Raw genomic sequence first — 19,984 nt, 5'->3', positions numbered from 1 at the left:
GCGACAGAAAACATCACTGCTCATCACTGAGTGTTTGAAATCTATTAGAAACAAAAGCTCAGAGGGATGGGAATCTGCATCTTCTCTCTCAGGCCTTTGAAAAGAAAGGCAAAGGGAAAAAATCCGAAGGGAAAAAGTCAGTATCTAATTTTTTTCTTAATTTTCATAGCAGAAACCCCCTAGGATTAACCCTTCCTCCCACTGGCCCCTCCCAACTTACCCATAACAACATTCAATTACAAAGCCTGCTTTAACTTCAAAACACTAATGATTAGCTCCAAATCAGCTGAATAAATGTTCTACCTGGCAAGCCAAACCTCAGTTAGATACTGGGGGAGGATGAGACAAAGCCTTTATTAAAAAGCTGAGTTGCCCTGTTTTAGAGGCACAAAAGAAGGAACAAAGATTTACCACTGCCTGGGCTGTACAACTAGTTTGGCTGCAGAGAGGTCTGACTGTCTTTCCTTGTCCAGCAGAAGTGGACAGAGTTTTCCCTTAGCACATCATCCTGCTCAGAAACAGATTTAGTTTCCCTGGAGGAGGCTGGGACCAAATCACAGGGCTTAATGTCCAGGTTGTGAGCAGGCACAATGGGAGGGGAGTAGACAGTTGGACTTTGAAACATTGACAGTTGGCATGGTGGTTTGCTATATCTTGATTTGCCTTTCCGAATTGCCACACCCATATCTGCCCCTTTCTCACAATTATATTACTGGCAGGTTTCCTCCTGTTATCCACCAGCAAGAGCTTCGCAACCTGACCATTCACTTCTCTTCCACTCACCTCTTGTCATGGTTAAAGGTGGAAGTTGTCAAAGACTACCAAAAATAGGTCCTCTGGGCTCTCTTCTTACTGTCTGCCATGTTATTAAACCCAGCCCTCCTTTCTGTCCATCCTGACAGGACAGAGAAATTAGATGAGAACAATGATTGAAGAGCAGGGTGCTGACCCTGGGACCAATAGTACAGAGTCTGGAAAGGAGAGGAGGGAGGGGAGCTCAACCACATCTACCCTGTGGCCAGGCATGTGTCCACCATGCCCATTTTCACCTACCATGCTGTCCTTACCCCTGAACAAACTCAGACTGAAGAGTGCTGGAGCCCTCTGAAGCAAAGAGGATAGGCAGTGCCTTCATGCAGGTCCCACTCTTCTGTGCTGACACTCGGACCCCATCCCTGCTTCAGGGAAGAACTGGTGGGGTGGAGGATTTTACACACTCAGGGTTTAGAGGCAGACTCAGGCAAAGATTTTCTAAGTTCCTGGAGCAAAGGAAGTTCTAATATTTTATTGCTGGTAAGAGTGCCAGGGCTTTTGCTGATAGAGCAGTGCTGTATGAATAACACAACTACTTGATGTGATTAAGCTGGCAAAGATGCCACCTGGTGACCTGACCTCTGCAGCCAGACCCACTCTTCCTTCTTTTGTTATCCTGCAGGTCTTTCTATTTCTCTCCTACCTTATCATTACCCGTCCCACACACTTCTCTCATAATCTGCTGCTGACAGTTTTCTATTAGCATAATTTCCTGACCATCTTGTGTATAACTTAGACATGCGGTAAATTTGGAGATTTATATGGAGTTTGTATGAACTCTTGAGGCTTGAGACACTTGAAAGAAAAGCACTGAAATGAACAGCCTTGGCAGGAAAAGTACAATTGGAGAGCTGTAAGGCCAGTCATTAAGAGGTAGTTAAAGATACTCAGTGTGAGTTGGTTAAGATGAAACAGGCCCTCAGCTTTATCATTGCTGGGAACTGATCCATCAGCAACTCTCAGTGCTATGATGTGGACTTGGGTGGATGCTTGACAAGAAAACCCCCGGATAGGCAGCATGTTCCTGTTTGGAGTATCTGGAAGCCAGGTGGGCTTGGAGAATCCTGAGCAGACAGGGCTTTGAAATAAACTGGCACAACTGAAATATATCCAAGCAACAAAAGTGAACTCTCCTTTTGAAGAATGCCTCCCTTAAAACTGGCTCCCATCTCTGCTCATCTTTCACTGTTTTATTTCTGCAAGTACATTGGTTTGCAGAAGGAACTGAACTCAGCAGGAGAGGGAGTGGAGGAACAGATGGTGCTAGCCACTGCCTTTGTCTGTAGAGTTTCTAGACAAAGTGCAAAGGACAGCAGTATCCAAAAAGGAAAGGGGTGCTAAAGGGAGAGTTCTGAAGAGCCATGGCCATGCAGAAGCCTTCATTGCACACAGCGAGCCCGATATTTTCCAAAAATGTGTATCCTGTGGTAAACTTTCTCATTTTCACAGTGGATGGTCTCTCATGGAGGACAAGAAAATAACTTCTTGGGAGAGGTAGACAAACCCAGAAGAAGCAAGCAAGCAGGAATTGCCACATTTAAATTTTCTAATTTTCACCAAAATGAAACATCTTCTATTTATAATGTTGTCCATTGCCAAGTGCTTACATTGGGTTTTGTTTAATGTGGTTACTGGTATTCTCTCTTTTCCAAGGGTCAGAAAATGAAAAAGGAAGCTATTTTCTCTTTTGTTGAAACCAATTTTGAACTCTCTCTTCATCTCAATGAGAATAGAGTGGGGCCAATATTAATTCCATGTGATAAAAAAAGAATAAAGTAAAAGAGTGTCAGGAAATTTTTTTTTTTCTTTTTTGAGCTGGTGGTGTTTTGGATCTCTGACAGAAAACAGCCAATGACAACTGATGCACTGAAGTCAGGATCACTGTATATGTTGTTCATTATATTCCTTATTGCCAACTGAAAGCACAATGATATTCCTGTTCTTGAGACCCTTTGTACCTACTACTATGTGTAGACATGGAAAAATGATTGCAGCTTCTCATAACTGCATGCCAGGAGAGATATCAGAAATGTTCATTTTGTCGCTGCTTTAAATTAAAGAACAAAATTAGCTGCATATGTAATAAGGCTACTGATGCCATGAGAAAATGATTTGTGACTCATGAGAAAACCTCTTAGCCAAAAATATACAAAGCTAATTGGGAAATGATTTATTTTTTTCCTTTCCCCCAGTGTGGCAAGACATGTCAGCCTTATATTTCTCACCACATAATTGGCAGGAAAATAAAGCAATTTAAAATTCTTGTATTGTGCTACAATATTTCAGTTATTGTAGACCTTTGCAATCACCCAATTACAAGGTACCAGAGAGAAATGAGATTCCACAGCAGTGGTTGAGGACTTAGCTCATAAGTACCTCCAAAGCTCTGAGAGTGTCCCAGTTTTCACATCCATACAGTGGCCAGTCTGAAAGCAGTAGGTTCAACCCAAATGTGTTAGGCTTAACTCTGCATGCTTAGATTAACTCAGCAGCATACGACCACTGCCTACCTGACCAGAAATGTCTGTAGCTAAAACTGGAGTCATTAAATCACTTTAAAAGTGATTTTATCACTAATCTTCCAACCCAGACATTGGCAGATGGGTTTCCTCTGTTTCACTGAAGAACAGTGTGATCTACCTCTTTGTGACAGCTGACTTATTAAATCTGGAGGAAGTACCATGTCAGTGTTGTTGTTGCCTGCCTTTGGTTAATGCAGGAGGCAATATCTGCCCTCCAGCTGAGGAAGTACCTTTGGGTTGTTAAAGTTTTTCCTGGCATGATGGCATGTTCTTTCATCAGGAGGATATTCTGATGATGAACATTACAGAAATGTGAATAACTAATAAATAAGGTCTGTATGATGCATGTGGCACAGTGGAAGTTGACAGCTTTCTAAGATTTTAATAATTTAAATTTTCAATAAAGTCTAGTCATTTGTACATTTATGGCCAGCTGCAGTGACATAGCAGGCTTGAAGTCCTCAAGATCATCTGTTACAAAATTCAATCCATGTTTTATTAGGCTAGAGATACATGATTGTTTAAACTCACCATAATGAAGCTGTAGTTCTCTGGGCTGGTTGACAAAGGATCCATGACAAAGGAGACCTAATCCATCTTTGGATCAGGATAGCTATCAGAGGAAGATTATACCCTGTCATATATTATTTCTTTCACACAATCCTTGCTACATGCAGTGCATAGGGTGGAAAACATTAATCGAGATGGTGTGGGAATAAGGCTATTGTCTGTAGGGTCCCAGTCTCATTAGCTGCAAAGTTTTGAGAGCTTGGAAGGAGGAAATAAAGGGATTTCAGAAAGTGCAGCCTGATGTTTAATACAGTTAAATGCCACCCTGAAGGTCTGGATTCTTGTCTAGCCTCTAAGCTCCTATGTGACACTGAACCAAGCTTTCCACAGGGCAGGGAAGCAGCCCTGCTGTTGGTGTAGGAGTGGACTAGTTGTTCAAAAGGAGATGGGATCCTGGGGCTCAGTTTATCCTGATGCCTTAAAAAACTGATTCCAAGTTGATGAGATACAGAAGGAGAGAAGGAAGCACTGGGCCCATTTTCTGGTGTTATCCATGGTACTTCACCCCTTCAGTACTGAAACATGAGCCATCTGTCATCTGAGATTGCAGGACATGCATACTTTAAAACTGATCATTGGATGCATCCAAAAAGTCCTCTTTACTCTGAAGTTTGTTTATTTGTCTAAGTGGAAAGAGAACTCCCCAGACTGAATATTAATTAGGCATGAGAAATGTAAATCTGAAGGCAGACAAAATAGAATTGCTAGTAAGAATCATCCACCAGTCTGTGGTTGAATGTGTTTGGAGAGCATTGCTCTCTTAAAGAGTTAAGACACCATTTGTGACTATGGCTGTGTACTGAGCAGTCAGCAAGCAATCCCCCTATGATTTATTCAGGAAAATCTATGGGAGTGATGGAGAGGAGAAAAGAAAGAAAGAGCAGCCTAAAATTCTGGTGCCAGAGCTTTCATGCCTTCATATCAGCTCCAGGAGTCTTCTGTCTGACACCTGTAAAACTCTTTGGATTTCTCCTGGTGTTTCTTCCCCCTCAGCCCATTATCATATGCCTTTTTTCTACCTGATTTACCATGATCTAATTCTGCCTTATCGCTCTTCTCACCTCCACTTGCCAAGGTGACAGACCAGGCTTCTTTAAATGGAAAGGCCATGTATTATTTTCTTTTGATTAACAGCTTTCTGTGTGACCCTGCTTGTCAGCTGAGTTCAGGTGTCATCTCATTCTGGCTTCTAGGGGACATTCATTCTCCAAGAGCCAATATGCTCCATGAAAACTGATTCAGTTTACCTTAAATTAGGCACCTGCTGTCAGGTGAACAGAATTGTTCAGCCAAGCATGTTGTCAGGGGCAGTCTCCAGGAGCTTATACACAGCTACTGGGAGGCACTTGACACTTCAGGGAGTTGCTCCCAGTCTCCATCTGTCTGTCCACTGTTGGTCCTGTATCACATTTGCTAGCAATCTGCACATATCTGACATGTTCCATGGCAACTCTCTAATCGTGAAATCTCTATACATAGGCAGCTGAACTGAGATCTAGATACTGGCTGTTCCTACACGATGCTGGTCTCCAGCTCTGCCACAGCTGCCCAGACACAGCCTCTGTGGAGCCCATTCCTGTCTCTCTGGTCCTGCCCAGCCTTTCCAGAGCTGTGTCTGACTGGATGCCTCACTGATCCTGGTCCTGACCCCAACTTGAGACCTGATATCCCAACATGGCCTTGGTCTCATGGAGGTATTGGTGCCTGGGACTATGGCCTGATTTCAACTTTTGCTCACAAGCTACTTTGCTTCCCCAGTTAAAGTCTTTGCTAAGGAGTTCTTGCATGTTCTCTGTCTACTTGGTTTAAACCAGTGTTAGAGTACGTGTAGCAGTGAAAGTAAGCTGCACTACGAATGACCACACTAGAACTGTTGGCCTCAACACAAGCATCACATGCAGCTTAAATCACACATCACACTCAATGGTACCACATAGCAGCCAAAAAGAAGATAAATTGAGAATTTCTGGGGAAAAAAAAAAAACAATTGAGCCATTTCAAATGATTTATCCAACTGATTTACTATTATTATTTTCTATGCACTTCATTGAACAGATCTTTTGGTTTATGAATTTAATTTCAAATATTTTTCTAACACTGGGAAACAGGCCTGACCCAGCCTTTACACTCCAACATTCCCATGATTCTTGCAGCATTGTGAATCTACAGCTAGTTTCTAGTTTTCCAGAAGAGGGAGAAAATATCCCAGACCATATAGTCCTTAATTTTTAAGTATTCCAAATTTCAAGGTAGCTCTGAATGTGAGTAACTAACAGCACAAATATCTTGGCTTGTTTAGTTTTTCATTTGTTTGAGGTTATTTGTTTGTTTGAGGTTATTAATTTGTCTTTTTTGGGGGTGTGTGTTGTGTTTTTATTTTCTTTTTATTTTCTTTCTTTTATCTTTGTGTGCATGAATACAGTCCACTGGGGTGTAATGAATCTGTACACTCTGTTGTAAGGAAAGCAGATGCTGTCAGGTAGAGGCAAGATTCTTTCTCCAGCAGAAAACCTCTAATCCTCTGCCTCTCTTGGTTGTATTAAATCAATGTGAAGGGATGTGCTCATTTTCAAAACATGTGAGATACTTTTTTGAGTACTAAAGATGTTTGAATGGATCTCCATGAACATGGTCCTAGAATAGACTCAGGTTGCCCTGGACTGGTGCCTAACTGTATTTTGCTTTGTTGTGTAGCCCTTGTTTAATTTAGTGATGTGCAGGACTGAAAATGGAACAAGAAATTTTAGAATTACAGGAGTTTTGTATGAGGTCTGAAAATATGGATCTCATTAACTAAAAGCAATTTTTCTGCTTCTTGACCACGTTAAGAAACCAAAAGTTTCTGTTAACATCACTGGGAGTTGCTGAGCTTTGCTGTTTAGGTGTATTGAAGTGAATAGGGAGTTTCTTTCCAGAAAACCTTTGCTGAGAGAAATGCTGACAATGCCTCTTCCCAGTGAAACATCACCACAGAAGGACAAGCCAAATTCCTCCAGTACTTCCCATGTCTTATCCTGAACCTCCTTTTTTTTTTTAATGTTATTTTATGTTTGTGGTTAAACAGCTGCCAGACTTTACCAAAGAAGAAATCACCACATAATGCAGGGTTATGTGATATATATTTAAGTGCTTGGTGGGTCTTCTTTTACTGTAAAGGACATTCAAATGCAAGATACAATATCTGGTTGTAGAATATCTCTGACTGTACACTAGTTGCTCCCCAAGACAATAAACAAGCTGGTGTAGTTTTAAAATGGGCATAAAAATTGATCTACCCTTTAACTTTCTCTGAAGAGGCTACAAACCCTTCCTGCTCACTTTCTGGCTGTGCAATGCTGCTTGCTGTCATCTAACTCATGAAAGGTTGGCACAGTTAGCACAACATTTTTATTTTCCTGCAGCCCAGATGGATTGTCACTTTTATGGACTACCTGGACAATAAATTATTCCCCATTGTTAGAGGTGTTATCTTTCAGCATGTGCTGTTAAAAGCCTTATTGGGTATTAGTAAAAAAATAAGTAAAAATATTACTATTTACAGATTATTTTTGATCCCTTGGCTTTTAAAAACAAGTGATTGTCCCAAAAAATGCTTTATGGAAGAGTTACACATCTCTTTTTTGATTAGGTTACTTGGCAGTGAGTACAATCAGGTGTGGAGTCCCCTCAGAGAACAAGGAAAAAGGTCCTGACTTCTAACCAGAAGTTTCACTGATGCAGCTCCTGAACCTCATGAGAAGTTCTGTAAAGTCAGTGAGTCATAGAATCATAGAATCATAGAATCAAGAAGGCTGGAAGAGACCTCAAAGATCATCGAGTCCAACCTGTCACCCTAAACCTCATGACTATCTAAACCATGGCACCAAGTGCCACGTCCAATCCCCTCTTGAACGCCTCCAGGGATGGTGACTCCACCACCTCCCTGGGCAGCACATTCCAATGGCCAACCACTCTCTCTGTGAAGAGCTTTCTCCTCACCTCCAGCCTAAACCTCCCCTGGCACAGCTTGAGACTGTGTCCTCTTGTTCTGGTGCTGGTTGCCTGGGAGAAGAGACCAACCCCCTCCTGGCTATAACCTCCCACATGCATAAATCTCATCAGATAAAATAAGAAAGCCCAATAAAGAATAATTATTTTCAAATATTTCAGATAGCTCTCTAGCAACAATTTTTGTATTTCACCTTTCCATCCCAACCCTGAAAAGGGTATTTGGAAAGCTGGGTGAAATGGTGGAGTCCAAATGGATGCCTGTGCTTCCCTCAAGAGACAGGTGGTTGTAACAGTGAGTTTGTTTCCAATTTTACTCTAGTACCCATAGTTTTTTAGCAGTTTTCACCACTTCCTAGTGCATGTGTTTCCCATGGAACAGGAAGTTTCAGAAGCCACTGTAAGGGTGCAAAGGTCTAATTTGCAGGAGTATATGTCAGTCCTCATCTTTACAGGGTAGATTCAGGACGAAACCTCTTTTTGTTGTGATGTTGTCAGGCTCACTGCCCCTTGGGAAGGAGACAAGTTCAATGGCAAAGGACCATGCTTCCATTTTGCACAGTGCTTGCTGCCTTGGCCCTGTCAGTCCCAATGCAGATGCACACAGTGTGTGGGTATGAGAGCTGAGGGGCATGACTCCCTGCCCACAGCCCTGCCTCCAGCTTCAGAGGAATTCTGCCCTGATGTGCTTGTGCTTTCAGACCCCCAGGCTTGTCCTGGTCAGGAGCGCTTCCACTGGCTCACATGATCCTAGCCCCAAAATGTCTGCACTGCAGTGGGAATGTAAACTCAGAAAGGGAATGTTGCTACAGCAGATGCTTTTTAAATGTGCATTTAGAGGGGGATGTGATGCCCAACATGTCTCAGTGTCCAGCAGTTGCACAGTTTGTGAGCAGTCAGTGCTGCTCCTAAGTGCCTGGTGACAGTAAATACTGAATTATTTATTTACTTCTGAAGGATAGGCTTAGCCTTAAAAATACATTCTGGTATAAGGCTATCCCTTTTTTTTCCTGGCTACACTTCTTTGAATTCAGTACTGATCTTGGATACAAGTAATGCATACAGTTCTTAGATTTAATTCCAGATTCTGGTCTTTTATCTCGACCTACTTCAGAAGGAGTTCCTGCTGAAGATGAAGGTCACCAAATCAAAAACATGTCTGTGTCCATCGAAATCCCTCAAGCACAGTGTTGAGTGCCAGGTTGGCTAGGAGAACAGTAGTGATCCTTGCAGTTAACTGGGCAGTTTCTTCCTCACTGATGCTTTTCCAGAAGGGTGTTAGCACAACAGAACATGTGTTGCTGAAATGCATACACACTGAGCACCAGATGCAATGGGCTTGCTTGATTTCACTCTTCTCCATTGTGCACTGATGAGTCTGGAGTGGGATCCGGTAATTTGATTAGTGGTATCTCTAAGATCACTGCAACAACTCAAAAACTGTGGACAGAGGCAAATAACATTTTGCAATATATTTATTGAATGTTAATGCAAACCAGAGAAATCTATAAAGAAGGGAGGAAATAATATTCCCTGTCTGGGAGGTGCTGAATTGAATTTTAAACCAGACATGTCCGAGCCTGAGAAGGGAAGGAGGAGAGCTGACCCGACTTTCCCCTTAAGACATAGATTACTGGTGAGGCCACACAATAGTCTTCCAGTTTTCTGTCCTGATCTCCCTTTACAATTAGACACACTCCATTGTCTCCCCTGTTTTTGCAATTATTGCCCTTGATAAAGGTTTACATAAGATTCTTTTATTTTTCTCCTCAGAGGATGAGTTCTTCTTGCAGCTGAAATCCATGCCAGGAAGTCCTATTCTCTGATTGCTTTTAGGATGTGGAGAGTAATAGGACACTGAGGCAGTGAATCTGTTTTAACTCTGTATTAGGCAGCATTTTTTATTAATATAGCACAATCACTGCTGAATAGCATGAAATGAGAAGAGTCTCCAACTCTGTAATGAAGTCAGTAGCCCTTCACCTGAAGAATATGAGGGATTTCAGCCAAGAGAGCAGAGTGGCTTGTTTGCTCTTAATGTCTCGTTTTACTTTCTACTTTGGGTCCCTCAAAAAGTACATTACCTTTCCTTTTTTTTTTTTTTTTTTCCCCCTCAGTCACTGGGTGATGAATTAGTCCAAGATCCTTCTTAACACTACTTCAGCACTTCTGTCACTTTTGATCAACCTATACTTGTAAGCTACACTCCTTCTAAATATGTCACAAAGATTTCCATGGCACTTTGTGTTCTCCAGAACAGATTATGCTTTGTTATTTCAATATAAATCCACAACACCTTCAGTGTAACTCTACCATGTTTTATCTCCAGCCACACCTGTGAATTTTTTGATTCCCTAGAAATATTCCAGATTTGCTCTTGAGTAACTAGCAAGTTGAATATGGCTGTAAACAAATTTATTGTGAAGATTTACTGCACCAAATAATCACAGTGGTTATAAATCTTCAGGAAAAATGAGTTTATATTCTGATGCTGCTGTTTGGATGCACAAGCTTTGGAAATCGATTTCAAATAGATCTCAGGATTACTGTTAGTTAGGTTTTGTTTAGTATTCTTTGATTGTACTAGGCAGACTAAAATTGTGTCTTCTGAACTTTACATCATAAACAATCATATAGAAACTTTTCCTTTGAACAGAACAGGGCCCTCTTGGAGTAAGAGGAAGCAGTGGTTACAGATACAAAGAGTTTTTAGCACTATTATTTCTCAAAAGTTCAAATTACCCGGATCAAATGGTTAAACCATCATGAAATGTCCAAGCAAATTGTCCTCCAGAGGAACTGCGGTGTATCTGATGATAAATTCTGTAAAACTCTTCCCCAGTCTTTTTTTTTTTCCCCATATAAATGTACTCAGCTAAAGTCAGATTAATTTAGAATAATTCAGTTAGGTATTTTTTTAAGGTAACATCTATATTTTAAAAGCTTTTATCTTCTCAAGAGTCTGGGGAAGGCCTCAGACTATAAGAACACTCTAAGTCTAATTTTTGTACGTGGTACAATCTGGTATTTAAGTTTGTAATAATTTTACATTTGCTTTAATTGCTGGTCTCTATTAGTACCAAGAGTGTTCTGAAGTGTCCTCCTCCTTTGCATGTAATTTTGGGAAAGTGAGCTCCTGGAGTCATGGTGGCTAGGTGGTGTGTTTTCAGAAGGCAGCACAAACTATTTCTATGAAGGTGATGAGCTGGCATCTCTCTTTGGACCCAGCCCTGTGGCAACATCCATTGTTTCCATGTTGTCCTGGGTTAATGCAGCTCACTTTCACAAGCCCCTCTCTTTACACACAGATGGGAGGGAAAGTAACACAGAAAAACCTCTGGGTTGAGATAAAGAGAGTTCAATGAGATAAGATGCACAATTATGTTAACCTATTTGCAGAAAAGTGCAGCAAAATGCAGAAGCAGCAGCAGCAGCCAGCGACATGCTCCTATCCCCTGGCCAGCAGCCAGCCCAAAGGAAAATACCATCATCCCAAACTCGGGAACCAGAAGCAGCAGCTGGAACAGGAAGCCTCTCATGTTACAATCTGAACTACAAGCCCCATGATACTTTGCCCCAGCCAGCACTTTCATTTTGGAGCTGGCATGACAGCAGCATGGTATTGACTATCAGCAGCAGATTCAACTCAACCCATGACACGTCTCCCTTGATCTTATTCTGAAGGGATTGTCACCAGCTTTTAATCTGGATCCTGCTGTCAGGCTGTGTTTGCTCTGTTTCTTAGTGTAAGTTACATCTCTAACTTTCTAAGCAAGGATTTGAAATATAAAGCCTGATCTTCCAAGGCACAGGTACTCTGTCCTTGATGAGGTACAGGCTTTAACTCACACAACATTGTTTGTCCTGTTGATTCCACATGAATAAAATGCAAACACTTATTTAAGCATTTTTCTGAGTGTGGCCCAGAATGCTCCGACTTTGGAAGTCTGAACCTATTTTGTGTCAGTTGTGAATCACCGTGCAAATAGTTGGCACAACTTAAGCTATGATGATCCTCAGCCTCTGCAATGAGTCAGTCAGAGGAGATGTCGCCGAGGATGATGCGGACTTTGGAAACTCAGTCACCTAGAAGGAAAGTTCCACTTTATTCCTCTGCCTGTACCACACTGGTCAGCATGGTATTTGAGACCATACATATATTTTGTACAGGCTGCTGAAGAGTCAGAAAAATGTAGTGGTCAGGACTGAGCTTTATCAAGCTGTGTTGTGGTGCTGTGCTACTGAATGACAGGTGTCCTGCTGCTACCTCTAGAGCTCCCCAGCAGCAATGGCCAGACAGTAAATCTCCTCACACTTCACAGTGTGACAGGCAGTACTTGACTTAGCATTGAATCTTGTGGTAATGAATGAGATTCTCCTCACTGAGGAGAAAAGTTCCAGGTGATCCCAAGCCTGTCATGTGACAAATGCACATTTGAAACTTCTTTGCATTTATGTGTTATTTTACAGTAAGATGGCCAGATAATGATCTAAGGATATTCTTTTCAAGTCCAGACATAATCTGCAAATACAGCATTCTGACTGAAAAGGTTTGGACGCCCTCAACTTCCCTGTACCTATCAGCAGTAACTCTCTTTTCATTTTCTCTATGAAATATCCCATTTGCAGTGAGGTGGCTGGAACTCAAAATCTCTTCCTAAAGTTCTCTGTCCCTTATAGCTTCTGATGTAGTATTCTGGTCACATCAAATACAGGCCATGTAACCCTATCATCTAATTCCCCATTTTCTGCTTGATTTCTCTCTAGCATTGGAGGTTCCTGTGCTGAATTGAAGGAGTAGGATTACTTTGGCAATCTAGGCTCAGACCACCGATCCACAACATTTAAACTCCTTTGCTTGAAAGGAGTCTCGGGAAATATCTGCATATCCCAGGACAAGATGGACATCAATATGGCTGAAGGCAATATGAACCATAACTGAATGCAAATTGTACTCAAAAAAATGTAAAGGAGACGTCCTAGAAAATTGTAAAGAAGTTCAAAGTTTACCATTTGGTCGTTAGCAGAAATTGTTTGTAAAGCACAATCTAAGGTACAATGTCAAAAGAGGTTTAAGTGCTTTTTAGAGCTCTTATCTCTGGCCTGGCTTGGAGGGAGCAATAAAATTAGACTCCTGGAAACAAGAAAGTGACTTGTACTAAGCTTGCTTTGAAAGACTGGCACAATAGGAGTTCAGTTCTACCCTAAATTTGTATTTCCTGGTTGAAAAGGCTGAAAGAATTGTGTTAAATTTACAGCAAAGTATTGGCGTAGTTCAAGATCCTGAGGGCAAAACTGTGTTTCTGCAGAAACAACTTCTTAGTGTTTTGTTGTTGTTATCAAAGTGTGATTGCTCTGTATGTGGTTGCAAAGTTTCAAATAGATACAATAACCATGTAGATTAGGAGACAAGAAAGAAACAGTTGTTATGTTTGCTTGTGCGTGAAAATGCTCCTTTCCGAAAACCTCGCAACTAATCTTTTTAGCCATGGCAGAAATAGGCAGAACTGTAGCCTTGAATCAATACCTGTGGGAGATGATGACTAACAGATTCAAGAGAGTTTTTTGTTCGGAGGGGAATGCTTAAACTTTTGGAGTTGGTACCAGCTGTTCCTTTGAACAATGCTGTGCTTATGACTCAGACCAGGGCCGTTGTGTTGTAAGCAAGCAAAACTGATTATTTCCCTTCGTAGGCTTACTAAAAAAATATTTTAAAAAATGGAAAGAAACTTTAGGTGGGCCCAAAAGATAGAGGAGCCTCTAAAGTACTTGTGAATCAGTTTTCCTGGTATAACTGTATCCACATGTCAATTTTATTGAAAACACATGTGACTTTGATAAAAGATTACATTTAAAGAAGGGGCTAGAACTGGGCTACAGACAACAGGGTACTGTGTTTCATCAAACACTGCGCTACACATTTTCAAATGTTTCACGTTAAAAGAAAATGTTTAGATGATTTTAAACAGTGCACTATTCCATTTCCATTGGCTTGCTTATCACAGAACCCCTAGGAGTGTTTCTATTACAGAATAATCCACCAAGGCCATTCATCTGGTTGCTAGCTTGGGGGGAAGAAAATTGAGTTACAATATGTTTACTCTAAGGAGTGGTATTATGTGTTTGTAAGGTTTAGTGCTGAGTGAGCCATCATGAGAGAAGAAACAGCAAACACAAAACTTGCCTGAGATTCATTATCATCATTAGATGGCCCTACATTTTTGGTATACGAACTAGTAATAACTAGTATGTGCTGCAATTCACATTTTCTATATCTCTAAGAGATGAATTCAGATAATTAGATATTTAAAAACAGCTGAGAAGCTGTAAAATGAATTAAATATACAATAGATAACATGATCCACTTCTGGGAAAAGAGTTGTTTCAGGGAAGCAAAACTCAGGTCATAGAAACTGCACTGCAAATAGTACATTTGGGTTTAAGCTGCACTGTGTCTTTACAGCACAAAAATAGTCATGGGTCTGGATTCAGCTTTCGCTGTGTACACAGAGTGCTTTGAGTGTATTACATATAGGGACACTCCTCATGGATTTAATCCTCTCTGAACGTAAGGTCTCTCTCTCTCTTTGCATTATGACTTTCGTAATGAAGCTTAAAGTCAAAGCCTAATAAAGACCTTTGGTCTTTATTGGTCCAGACAGGTCAGATTCTGGAAGTAATAGCTGCAGGAATAAAGCTTGAAATACATTTTTGCCTTTGACTTATACATCTCAGTCAATAACTGTTTCTTGCTGGGAAGAGTGGTGCTAAGTAGTCTGCAACAAGGCCTGAGCTCCTGACCTTAGCAATGCTGTTTTGCTGCTGTGTCTGATAAGTGGTATGTGTACATTTTACTCCAGAAATGCAAGACTGTTTTAGATTCATGAACAGTAGTGAGTGCTTATCAAAATATGTAGGAATCTCATTATTACTGTGTTTGGCAATTTATTTAATCTCCAAGATTAATTCCCACAATTTGAAAAAGCTCCATAAGATACAGCAACATCTCAGTGTCCTGGCAGCCTGTTTAACAAAGGTGAAACGTTGTTCAAAGTCTTCAGAACTGGATGGCCTTTGCAACTTCAAATATTGCTAGATGCAACTATTTGCAGCAAATTTATGCCCTAACCGAGGAACTGCTTACAGTAAGGTGCTATACTTAGGCCATAGGTAAGGTCCTTAAATATAGAAGTCCCATCTTAAACATGAATAGCCTGTGTGGTGCAATTGTTGGCATGCTTGTTGGCATTGTGCTGTCCCATGCCAGCTAATAATCTCCAAGACAGAACATTGGCATGGTTCAGGAACAGGTCAGGCGCTGCTTCTAATAGGAAATTTGGACTAATTTATCTCTTTAAATTTTTAAAAAATTTTTTTAGGGGAAAACAGTGTGGCCATATGAATGCAAAACACGTTGTGCTACTGCACGTGATGCCAGAAAACAGCCCTTGTCCCTTGTTTTGACTTGGATAGATGTAGCTTTTGATGCCTTCTAGAAGCAGACAGTTGCAATCTGTAGGGGCATGCTCCTGGTGAGCAACAGACCTCACTAGACTACTGGTTAGGTCAACAAACGAATGTCTCTGCCTCCCCCAGCAGGAGGTAGTCCAATACAATGAACCATAATTTCTTCCTGGTAGTCTTGCATGGTTTGGGGTTAGGTGGACCAGGTCCTTTTGCTGGTTCACCTAACCCTAAACCTTTTACAAGCAAAGGACTTAAAGTTTGCTGGCTACTACCTGGTATGCCAGACTATGGGCAATTTCTTCTTAAAGGTGATCCATGCCTTCTATTCTGCTACAAACAGCTGTGGGGTGGTAGACCACACAATGAAAATAAAAGCTTGTTTCAAGGCCAGAACAGAAAAGATCTTTCTCAATTACATTTTTTATTAACAGACTACAGTTGATTAACAATCATAATTCCATAGACAGAGTTGTGCTTTGAAGCGGGTAATATTTTCATTCAGCAGAAAAGGTTTTTTTTTTGAGCAGGATATGAGCTTCCAGGGGAGAAGATAGGGTGATAGGAGCCTTCCAGCACATGGAAGTAGGGAATATGAAATCTTGGGATTGAAACAGAAACATCTAAACTGATAATAGAAGCAAAATACATCAAAGGATAAAAATGAACCCTGTAAGGCAAAGTAAAGGAAGAAACCTCTAACATAATCCTGTTTTTCCATAGCTATGAGGCTGGTTAGTGAATGAGAAAAGGCTGTAAGAGAACTGGGTAAACTGCTATGGTAATTACTATGGCAAGCTGAAAATGGAAAGGCAAAGTGAAACTAGAGAGGGTCCCAGCCCTACTTGGCATTCCCTTTGCTGATTGCCTGCATTTGTTATTCATTTCAGAAAACGCTTTGAATAGAAATTAAGAAAACAAACACAAACAAACAAAAAAATCCTCTACTGTTTATTTGAGCTAATACAGAGAAAGTCAGCAGAAGATTTAGGAACATTATGAATGCCAAATTAGACATTAAATTTGTGCTTTAGTAGTCTTTAGCACTTTGGAAGATGACATTTGAATGTCTTATTACTTTAATTTAGGGTTGTGAGCCTATATTTGCAAAAAAAGGTTTAATTAACTCTCTTTCTCTCTGTTTTTTAAAAGAAACAAAAAAAAGCACTGACTACAAATTTTCTGGGAATGTGTTTGTTCTGTTAATTTTTGTACTGATAATTCTTGCTCCAGATACTGCTTTTTTCTACTGCCATTTTTGAAAAGGTAAAAAAAAAATCTCGAAGGCTTAATTCCTCAAAAGTCCATTGTTTTAATTTAATCTTTCTTCCCACAGTAGAAAGTTTAAAGTGAAAGACTGATGACAATCCTCAGGTTTATAGGCTCTTTCTGAAGCCCTCTGGGACTGATGGCCTCATTTTGCTTTGCTTACTCTGGTAAGTAAACTTTTGCCTTGAAATCTTGGCAAGACTCACCAGTGATCAGTAAAGAGTTGAGAGGGTGTGAGAAATGGTCGCACCACACAGTGGGTCCTTCCATGGAAATCCACCAGCTTAGTGCTAGACTTTTGCTTTGATGTTAGCTTTACCTTAAAATAGTTATCTAAAGGGTGGGAAACAAGCTCTTCAGCTTGTAAAGCAAAAAGGTTGGTTGGAAAGAAATCTAAGCTGCTATAGTAAGCCTGATTCAGTTGCTCTGATTCATCAAGTGAAAACAAGCCATTTGCCATCTGGTAATTACCTTGGGGACTGAGGTGTAAATCCCTGTTCCTTAATCTTCCCCTCTTTAAGAAAACATTTTCTCCTAGGTGGTCCAGATGGTGAGAGGCCTTCAGACAATGCATAGAGGTGACCAGTGATGGGTTGCTCCAACACAGCAGGAGGTCCCCAGGATGAGATGCTGAGAGAGGGAGGGAGGGAGGGAGGGAAAAGAGAAAGAGAGTGCTCCCTTTTGCAAATGGTTTGTCAGCTGGCAAGTGCTGTGTATGTGTGCATGAGAAAGCTCTCTGAGGGATGACACAGCAGCCCTGTGTCCCTAGGATGGTGGAGACAGTCAGCAAGAATGGAACTAGATCAGGAAGAACCAACTGACACTGTTGTTCTTTCTCTCTGTCCCCCTCTTCATTTATGCATCTGAACTCTGTCAGAAATGTGTCTCTGCCAGTGGTATCAATCCTTACCCTCTGGGTTTAAAACTATTGCCCTGTTTTCTTTAGTATTCTAAGTTGAAGGGAAGAGAACTCAACCAGGTGTCCAAGCCAGTCATCACAAGAAAGAAGACACACACACAGTTTTAAAGGCTGTTTAGTTACAGTATCTGCAGTGTTCCCCTTCAAGAAGCAGACTCCTCCTTCTCCTCTTGTAAATTTGAAAGTAGCCAGAGGCTAGGTTAGGCCACTGAAAGAGGAAGACTACTGTTCATAAAACTGTGACCTAGGCTGCTCATGTAGTCTCTGGCAGATGCCAAATAGCTCAGCATGGGGTTTTAAGCCACCTTTTAATCACAGCTCCCCACGCTGGGGCTGTAGGATTTTACTGAGTGAATGCTGCCTGCTCCACCATCACTCCATCAGGCAGTGTTCCTTCATTAGCTGGCAATGGCTGCAGCATGGTGAATAACAGCAGCAAGTTAACTCAGTCCATGACGGGAAGAGAGGAAACAGGTGGAGCAGATACCATTTTTTTCCCTGTGCTGATCTCCCTTGTACACTCATGGCTTTAGTTCCTCCTTACTGCTTTCCAACCTGGAGACAGCCACTACATAAGCAGCAAAGATGCAGCTTTGGCATGATCTAACAACTAAACTAACAGGCGCATAGATAAAACTATTTTGGAGAGCTGCTGCTGTCTGATAGGAAATCAAAGCTTCTTGACTCCACCAGGGTGCAGATCAGACACTGCACATAACCCAGCCCTCAGATAATCTACCCTCTTCTGAAAGGACCACAACTGAAAAGAAGTAATCAAATAACCTGCACTCACAGATAACCTTTGGATAACCTCCATGCCTCCAGAGCTGCTGCACAAAATCACGGATGGGAGCAAAGAGGCACCTCAGGGCCAGGGAAGCCCAGTGTAAGCAACAAGCACAACCTGGAAAAAAGAAGAGGAAGAGAGGGAAGAGAAGACTGAAGAATTACTTTTCCCTGTTATTGTCCCCAAATAGGCATTATTCACATGATGCAGAATTACCCACATGATGCGGAGCAGCAGACATTAGACTAGTGGGTGCAAAAGGGATATCTGTGCAGCTTTGAGGTCCAAAGAGGGAAAAGGTAAAGGGCTGATGCCCATTCTATTCTTATTAACCACAAGTTCAGGTGCCCAGAAAAACAACCACAGAAAGCAAGACATCATTTCAGCTTGGCAAGGGCTTATTCTGTGCTGAGCAGTTCGAGCCTTTCCAAGGTTACACACTGAAGACAGGCCAAATACACTTTTTGGTGCATTTGAATGAATTTCTTCAACTGTTTTTGAGGTGTGCCTTTCATGCTCAAATAACACTTTTTTTTCCATATTCCCCACAGAAATGTCATCTCAGAGCTGTTCACTAAACCTGGCCAAATATCATCATAAAAGTGCCAAAGGAGCCTTTACTTACAGTGAGTAAGTCCCTTGACTTCAACAGGTCAAACCACATCATCCTGGGAAAATTACTGATTGAAAAGATTAAAAAAACCCAACAAACTTCAGATCAGCTCGTTTGACATTTGAAGTTGAATTAGAAATTGTTGTTATCTGTTAGCGGTTTTGAAAACAGATTAACAAATTATAGTAACATAATTTGTCTTTGTTCCTGTCAAAACCACAGTGTGCAAAGTTTTTAAAGCAATTTCATCCTACGTGATTTGATATTGAACTTAGACCGGTCTGAAAACAAAAGCTATTTTATGAGATGTAGGCATGAGAAGGAAAAATTTAAAGCTGTGCTTTCAACTTGAAAGCTAACAATTTCCTGACTTTGCAGTGTTTCCTCTGTTCCTTCCAATCTGAAGTAATGCCTGAGGTATTTAGTTCTGCTTTTGTTTTATTTAATTTCTTTTTCCCTCCTATGTGATACACCTGGTAAGAGTGGGATATTTCCAATCTGTATTGATTAAGCTTGATTATATCTTTGTTGTGATCAATAGATGATTATATCAATATTTTCAAATACCAAAGGAACTTGATTTTCTAATCCTAATTTTAACTTCTAAACATTATTTTCTTTTTAAAGCAAATTTCTTGACTGTGTATATAATGCTAAGGAATGAGTTGTCTCAAATTTACTTAGGACCAAAGCTCTATTTATGATCAGGCATTGACATCTGAGTCTGATTAAACTAAGTCCCTAAGTGGCAATCTTGCTATTTACTGAGATGTGTGAATAACTGAATTTTGGATGGGTTACTATAAAAATCAAAATTTCCCCCTTGTTCTTATTGCTGTACCCATATTCTTTTCAGGTTTTGAAAAACAGTGAATACATGGACTATGGCAAATGCTTTATTCCTGTTGTTTCCTTTTTAAAAAATAAATGTGAAAAAATTTTAGGTTATTTATGCTGGAATCAAAACAATATTCCACCATGAATGGTTAAAAAAAGGCTAATTAAAAATGCTTAACGAAACTGATAGAATTATTAAACAT

This window comes from Indicator indicator, chromosome 12, assembly GCF_027791375.1.
Source record: "Indicator indicator isolate 239-I01 chromosome 12, UM_Iind_1.1, whole genome shotgun sequence".
NCBI classification, from domain to species: Eukaryota; Metazoa; Chordata; class Aves; order Piciformes; family Indicatoridae; genus Indicator; species Indicator indicator.
This window is presented reverse-complemented; position numbering follows the sequence as displayed.